Source organism: Otolemur garnettii, unplaced genomic scaffold (genome assembly GCF_000181295.1).
Source record: "Otolemur garnettii isolate 467f Iridium unplaced genomic scaffold, OtoGar3 scaffold00036, whole genome shotgun sequence".
NCBI classification, from domain to species: Eukaryota; Metazoa; Chordata; class Mammalia; order Primates; family Galagidae; genus Otolemur; species Otolemur garnettii.
The window spans coordinates 13,245,748-13,252,820 of record NW_003852431.1 but is presented as its reverse complement, the minus strand read 5'-3'; the positions used below and the strand labels follow the sequence as shown (position 1 = coordinate 13,252,820).

At 34.8% G+C, this 7,073-nt stretch overlaps 1 protein-coding gene and 1 pseudogene across 3 annotated transcripts in view; both read left to right on the top strand.

The window, feature by feature from the left end:
- The window catches only part of PIBF1 (progesterone immunomodulatory binding factor 1), a 263,961-nt gene that overhangs the window by 85,591 nt on the left and 171,297 nt on the right, over positions 1-7,073 (top strand). The window lies entirely within an intron of this gene.
- LOC105886975 lies at positions 2,253-3,274 on the top strand (annotated as a pseudogene).

Genomic DNA, 7,073 nt, shown 5'->3' with positions numbered 1-7,073 from the left:
GTCATCATCAGCTGATGCATTTTTTTAGCTCAGGTTTTGATAAGGTGAACAGTCACCAGGGTTACTCAGACCTGCCAGCTCTCAGAGTCCTTGGTAACTTGGAGAAAGCCCACATGAAGATACTTGTAAGCACACACCCTCTCTCTGAATTGTTTTGTTTTCCTGTAATTGCTTTTGCTTTTAAAAATCAAAGAAGTTTTAAACAGGGCTTTCATTTTGTCATCCTTGCAATCAATTGGGGTCTAGTTTGGAATTTGACAAGTGGAACAAAAAACCCTTGATATGTGCATACTTTGGTTTTGGTGCTGCTGCTTCGCACGATCCAATCCTCAGCAGGGATCCAGAAAGAACTGGTGAGCATAGCTGATCCCCAAAATTGGCGGGCTTGACTTCCTGGCAAATGGCTGCATTTTTTCACATTCTGTTCAGGACCACTAAATGCTGACATGTGGATGTGTACCGAAATAAAAGCAATTCATTGTGTACTAAAGGTTTTTTTTGTTTGTTTTAATTTAGTATTTGTATAAAACTACCTTTTAAGCAGCAACTGTCAAAAGTCTGGAAAGCAATTGATGTTTCCATTAATCTTTTTCTGCAGAAACCCTTAGTTCTAAGGATTTAACATCCTGTAAGTAAAGTTTAACATAACAGTATTCCTTCCATAAGCAGCCTTTTGATTGTTAAACCATTGCCTGATTTTAATATAATAAAAAAAAATGTGCGTTAATATTTAAAAAAAAAAGATGGAAGTAAGTTGGAAATAAAGTTAAGGAGAGAAATTACCTATGAAAATCACAGTGCAAAACGTAAAAAGGAATGAAGGAGAAGTGGGGAGGGGGAACATCCAGAAAACTAAATTTGTGACTTGAAGGGAAAGGTTTATAAAGCAAATAAAATAATAAAGTGATGAAAGCAATTAGAGGACAGACAGCATATATCCACATTCAGAAGGATATTAGTCTACCAACGAGAAAAAATGGAGAGTAAAAATATTTAGAGATACAGTAGAAGAAAACTTTTTCTGAACTAGGAATCTGCCATTTAGGAGAGCTCACCACATAACATGCAGTGGGGAGAGGATGGGAAAAAGCAATGTGAAGTTACTAAACATGAATATTAATGGAACTGCTGGAACCATCTGGGGCTAAATAAGTAAGTCCTTCACAAAGGAAAAAGTTAGTCTTGTTGAGCTCAACTTTTTCCTCCACAATTACCCTTTATTCATTCAGCAGTATTTATTAACCACCTGCTCTGTGCCAAGTACCATTTGTAGTCACTGAGATTGAGTGTTTAACAAGATGAAAGGTTCTCTGTCTTAATGAAAGTTGCATCCCTGCATAAATCAGAAATCATACAAACAAACAACCAAATGAAATAAATTTTAGATTACAGCAATTATTTGAAAGATATAAAATAGAGTATAATTCAGGGAAGTTTGCAGACTGAATGATGAGAAGGAACCAGTCATATGAAGACTCAGGAAACACATTACCCATGTGTCTGTCCTGAAAAACTAACTTGAAATCTTAACCTCACCAAACAAAGAAACAATCAGAGAACTCATCAAGTGCTAAGGTATTTAAAAAAACTACCTGGGAACCTTTATTGTAAAATGTAATCTGAATAACTTATCATTTGGTTATAATATACATTATAATCATAACTGTTAAAGAGAAATTATAATGTAAAAATAATACTTTAACAAAAGTAGAGGCAAAGTAATAGAAACTTCCAACTAAAATTAGGGAACTGTTGATAAGAGGAAACACGTTTATATATATGATACATATAATACACACACATATATAAGTTTTTCTCAGATTTCATGAAAGCATCAATAGTGTTATTAAGAAATATATATTCAAGTATATCACTTAAAATAATAAATGAACCTTATCAAACAGACTGTATATTTTACATAGTACAGAGAAGGGGGAAAAAAGCAAACATAGAATTTATAGTAAAAGATAAAGCAAATAGCAAAGAAGCAAAAACAGAAAAGATAGAAGAAGGTAGAACTGTCTTTTCTAACAGTTATAAATGTGATGAACTCACCCTAAATATAGGAGAAGAAATACAATTTGGGTCAAAAATAAAACTATATTCTTTCCACATCAATAAGTGACACAGAATTTTTAAAAATTTAAAAGATAAGGTAAAAATAATACAGGATCTAAAACTATTCTAAAATCATTTATTAAAGTTTATTTTGTTTTTCTAATTAAAGATTTTTTTACAATAACAACTGAGAACCTTAAGAATCCCTCTGTAATGACAATGTATATGCAATAGAGCCAGTCACAAGAGTCTTTATGTGTCAGATTTCCAAGAGAGAAAATGCTTACTGTCCCACTTTGGGTTACCCAGGCAGCTCCCAGTTGCCAGAGGTAATGATCACATTTTAAAAACATGACTTGAAGACAGGATGCTGATGGGGTCATGAGATGGCTGCTGGGCTACTGGGCTGCTGCCTCCTACCCAAAGAGAACATGTGCAGTGGGCTACTACTACCTCCTGCCCTGAATGCCGGTGATCCTGATTCAAATTCTGAACACAAACCACGTTAGAGGACTCAACTTAACTTGCAGGAAGATAAAGAGGACAGAACCATTAGCAAAATAGAAATCTCAGATTTCTCAACAGATGGTTCGAAAACCGAAAGAGAAGCAAACATAAATGCATATGAAGAATGCCCTTCTGGAACTCCTTAAATATGTGGAATAGATTTCAAGAATTGCATAAAAAACATTCTGAACAGAAAAGCTCAACCTCAAGATTCAGAAGGACAAAAAGAAAACACCCCAAAAAAGGTAAATTGAAGAATGAAAAAGAAACTCATACTGAACAGCCTTAAGATGAAACTCAGTGGCAGGAACCTAACTCAGTATTTTGGAATCAATGATGGATTTGAACCCACTGTTAAAAAGAGAAAAGTTGAAAAGTCAGGCCTTGAAAAGAGGACAGATCAGGCTGTGGAAGTGTAGAATACTGTGAAGGCCAAAGAATTCAGCAACTAGCTAGCTACTCAAGAGCTTGGTGTAAAAATTGCCAAAGCAGTTGCCTGCTACCACTTCACAAAAGCCAAAAAGGAGGCTGCTCCAAAAAAAGAAAAAACTTGCATGGGGGTTGAAACCAAAAAGAAATGGGAAACCAAAAGCAACATGGCATATATGCAACTTGTCAGAGTTCATCAAGACATTTATAGACTTAAGTACTCAATTTACTGAAAAGATTTTCCTGCTTATGTTAAATTATGTCAGGAAATTGATTGAAAAACAGCATAAAATTTGGGAGTTGATTATCAACTCTTTTCAGTTTTTCTCTAAGGAGTTCATCTTATACAAGTAAATAAAATTGAAAAATTCTGTTATTTGTATAGAGAAATCTAAGAAAAATACAGAAAAATGGTAGGATTTTCTGTTGTTTTTTTTTTAAACAGAGTCTCACTGTGTCTCCTAGGTAGAGTGCTATGGCATCACAGCTCACAGCAACCTCAAACTCTTGGGTTTAAATACTTCTTTTGCCTCAGCCTCCCAAGTAGCTGGGACTACAGGCACCCACTACAACACCTGGCTATTTTTTGGTTGTAGCTGTTATTGTTGTTTGGCAGGCCCAGGCTGGATTCAAACCCACCAGCTCTAGTATATATGGTTGGTGCCCTAATTGCTGAGCTACAGGCGCTGAGCCAGGTTTTTTTTTTTTAATTTATTTATTGTATAGACCTCCAGTATAAAATCAATTTTCCTGTTTATCCATATGGTATAGCATTGCCAGTGAGCTCCTTGTACTTTTTTATCTATACTTGGTGTAACTGCACTTTTGCTGGAATTATATTTTTAAGGTTGACAGGTGTTGATAATGGATTAGTCATAAGTACTGAAAAGTCTCCGTTGATACTGTCTATAGAAATAACTTTAATTAATGTTATAAAAATAATTATTGGTTTTTCTATTGGAAGCAGTAGAGTTGATATTTCAAAATTACATAGTAAAAGCAATTGATTCATTTTGTGCAGGTAAAATATTACAAAAAGGGGGGCCAAAGCATAGTATTTCAAGTAATGATTTAAATCAAACTTTACCTAGCAATAACTTCTTAAATATCTTTCTTGGCTACCTCATTCTTTAATTTATAAGATGGTTCTTTGAAGAAAAAATGGGCAATTGTATTAAACAGATAATTATAACTCAATATAACTTTGGCCCTTCTAAAATTTAAAATAAAGATAAAAATATGTTTTACAGGGTAGGGATAGATCAGCAGTTATCAACCTGTGGGTCACAACCCACAGGAACCATATTAAAGGGCCACAGCATTAGGAAGGTTGAGAACTACTACTCTAGATAAAGTCCTAGATTTACAGGGGAAGGGGTCCTGAACAGATACTTAGGTGAATTATTTACTATTTTTGCTTAATACATAATTGATAAAACAAGGAAAGAAAATTTAAACAAACTGGAATCACATTAATTCATAAATGCTTATTAATTGAATCTAGTTTAAGATCAACTTAGACTTATGATTTTATTTATGTAGTATGTGGCTCATTAATTAGGTTACAGTGAGCTAAGGTTTCAGGTTTGTTCATCCTATAGGTCTTTTGGGGAGACGTGGGGGACAGAGGGATATTTCATGGTCTTCTCTAAGTCTAGGCAGCTGCCTCCCAAATGTGAATTTGGGGTGAGTAGTGGGGAGAGTAGACTGAGTATGTAAGTACTAGAAAAAGAACTCAAATACATGCTCTCCTATCATTTATCAATAAATCATGTTTGTAGGTAAAGGAAAGCACATTATATGTGTGCACATTTTTTAAGATGTTTCTTAGAAATCTGGAGTCATAGTTGGTTATTATGTGTATGAACTGAACCAGAGAGAGAGAGAGAGAGTGTGTGTGTGTTTATATAGCTTTCTGTGTAGCCTGCTACTCTGTTTCTTTGTGGGGAAAATTTTCATAGATTTACATTTGGTAAATATACCCATGTCCAAAAAAAGATGTCTGAGAAATTGGAATGCCAGCTAACTAAATCAACTCATAAAAACTAAAGTTAAGAGTAGGATATTTTCCACAATTATTTTAAAATATGATGTTTACTGGAAGGAAAGTCCAGAGAATTACCACAGATGAAGTGTGAGTGTATTTCTCCCACTTGTAAATGAGCTCTTATTTCCTACAGTGTATATTCTGGTCCACAATGAGTCATTTTCAACATGTTTCAATTTAACTCCTAATACATTTTTAAACTTGGCAGGCATATTTAGATGAACATTATTTCCAGTTTTAGAGAGTGCTTCTAAATTATACTTCAGTCTTGCAGGCATCATGAAAAGTTCTTTCAGTGAAAAGGAAACAGAATTGATTGGAAGTGCATGTTTTGGAAGACCAAAAAAAAAAAATGGTTACCATTGGGTTTTTGTTACTACATACACCCATTCAATATTATCTTAAAATGTTGTAGTTGTGAGGTCCTTTTTATGGGTAGAAGATACTTAAGGAGAAAAAAGACAGGATTTTTCCTAGATTATAATAGAGTTAATATTTATTAAACTCTAACTATACCTAGCACTATTCTATATGTATTAACTTTTCTAATGGCTGCATGATAGGTAGAAATGATTATTACTGTTTATGTTCTATAAACCGTTCAAGTTTCATTTCGGTTAGAAATTTGGAGCCTGGCACAGTTCTGGACATATAACTAAAGCTGAGTTATGAGTGTTTGTAAAAGCTACTGACAATATGGAGAATTTTACATATGGCCAACTCTCAAGTATTTAATAATTACAATTTATAAATGTGTGCAGTCCTATGAATCTTCTGGCAGATTTCAGTTGGCCAACCTATCTACTGTTACTTTTTTAATATTATTTACTTTTACTATGATTTTTATGCTGTGCCATATTCATTTTTAACACTTTAAAAGTTCATAAAAACTTAGCTGGGGAAATATTTAAACCCCACTGAAAATATTCCACTCATTTTACAAGTGAGGAAGCAAGTCCAAGGAGGTTCTATGACTTGTCCTTGGTTATACTGTGATTCGGAGCAGAGCCAGAATTAGACATCTGTTCTCTTTGTTTCCATTCCAGTTGTTCATTCTGCTACACCATTATGTCATACTTACTAGTAAACAGTATGATGTGGAGTAACAGCAATAGGTACATTTTTCTTCTCAAATACAAATATTACAAACAACAAAATTTAAAACTATACTGTATTACTTTCCTAGTGTTGTCATGATAAATCACCGTAAACATGGCAGCATAAAACAACAGAAGTTGACTCCCTCCCAGTTCTGGAGGTGAGAAATCTGAAACAAAGGTGTTGGCGTGGCTTTACTTCCTCCAAGGCTCTAGGACAGCCCTTTTCTTGCTTCTTCCAATTCCTGGGGACCGCAAAGCACTCTTTGGCTTATGACCATATCACTTTACCTCTGCAGCTCTGCTTCACATGGCCTTCTTCCTTGTGTGCCTCTTACACATATATATCTGATCACCTTTGTGACCCACACAGATAAGCCAAAATAAACCCCTCATCTCAAGATGTTGAACTTCATCACAAGACATCATGAACATATCTCTTGGGGGGCCACCATTCACTCACCCTTCTGTGCATATACCTTTTAAGTAACATAAATTATGTTTACTTGGGTCCTTCAATAGGAGTAACATTTTATCTTTAAATTATTCAGCTAGAATTTTATAAGATGTTAGCTCATTTTAGAAGTTATTAAAATTCTGTGATACTCATATGGTTTATCTTTTCAAACTACTACTGTGCCATTTAGCAAATCATTAGCTCTTAAAATGATACCTTAGAGATTCTAGAAGCTACTGTGTGATTGGCATATATTTATATTTATTATTAAAAGTCAACCCAGGCTGGGCACAGTGGCTCATGCACATAACATTAACACTTTAGAAGGCTGAGGCAGGAGGATTGCTTAAGGCCAGGAATTTGAGACCAGCCTAGGTGACATAGTGATATCCCATCTCTACAAAAAATTAGCAAAGGGCTCGGCGCCTATAGCTCAACCGGCTAAGGCGCCAGCCACGTACACCTAAGGTGGCGGGTT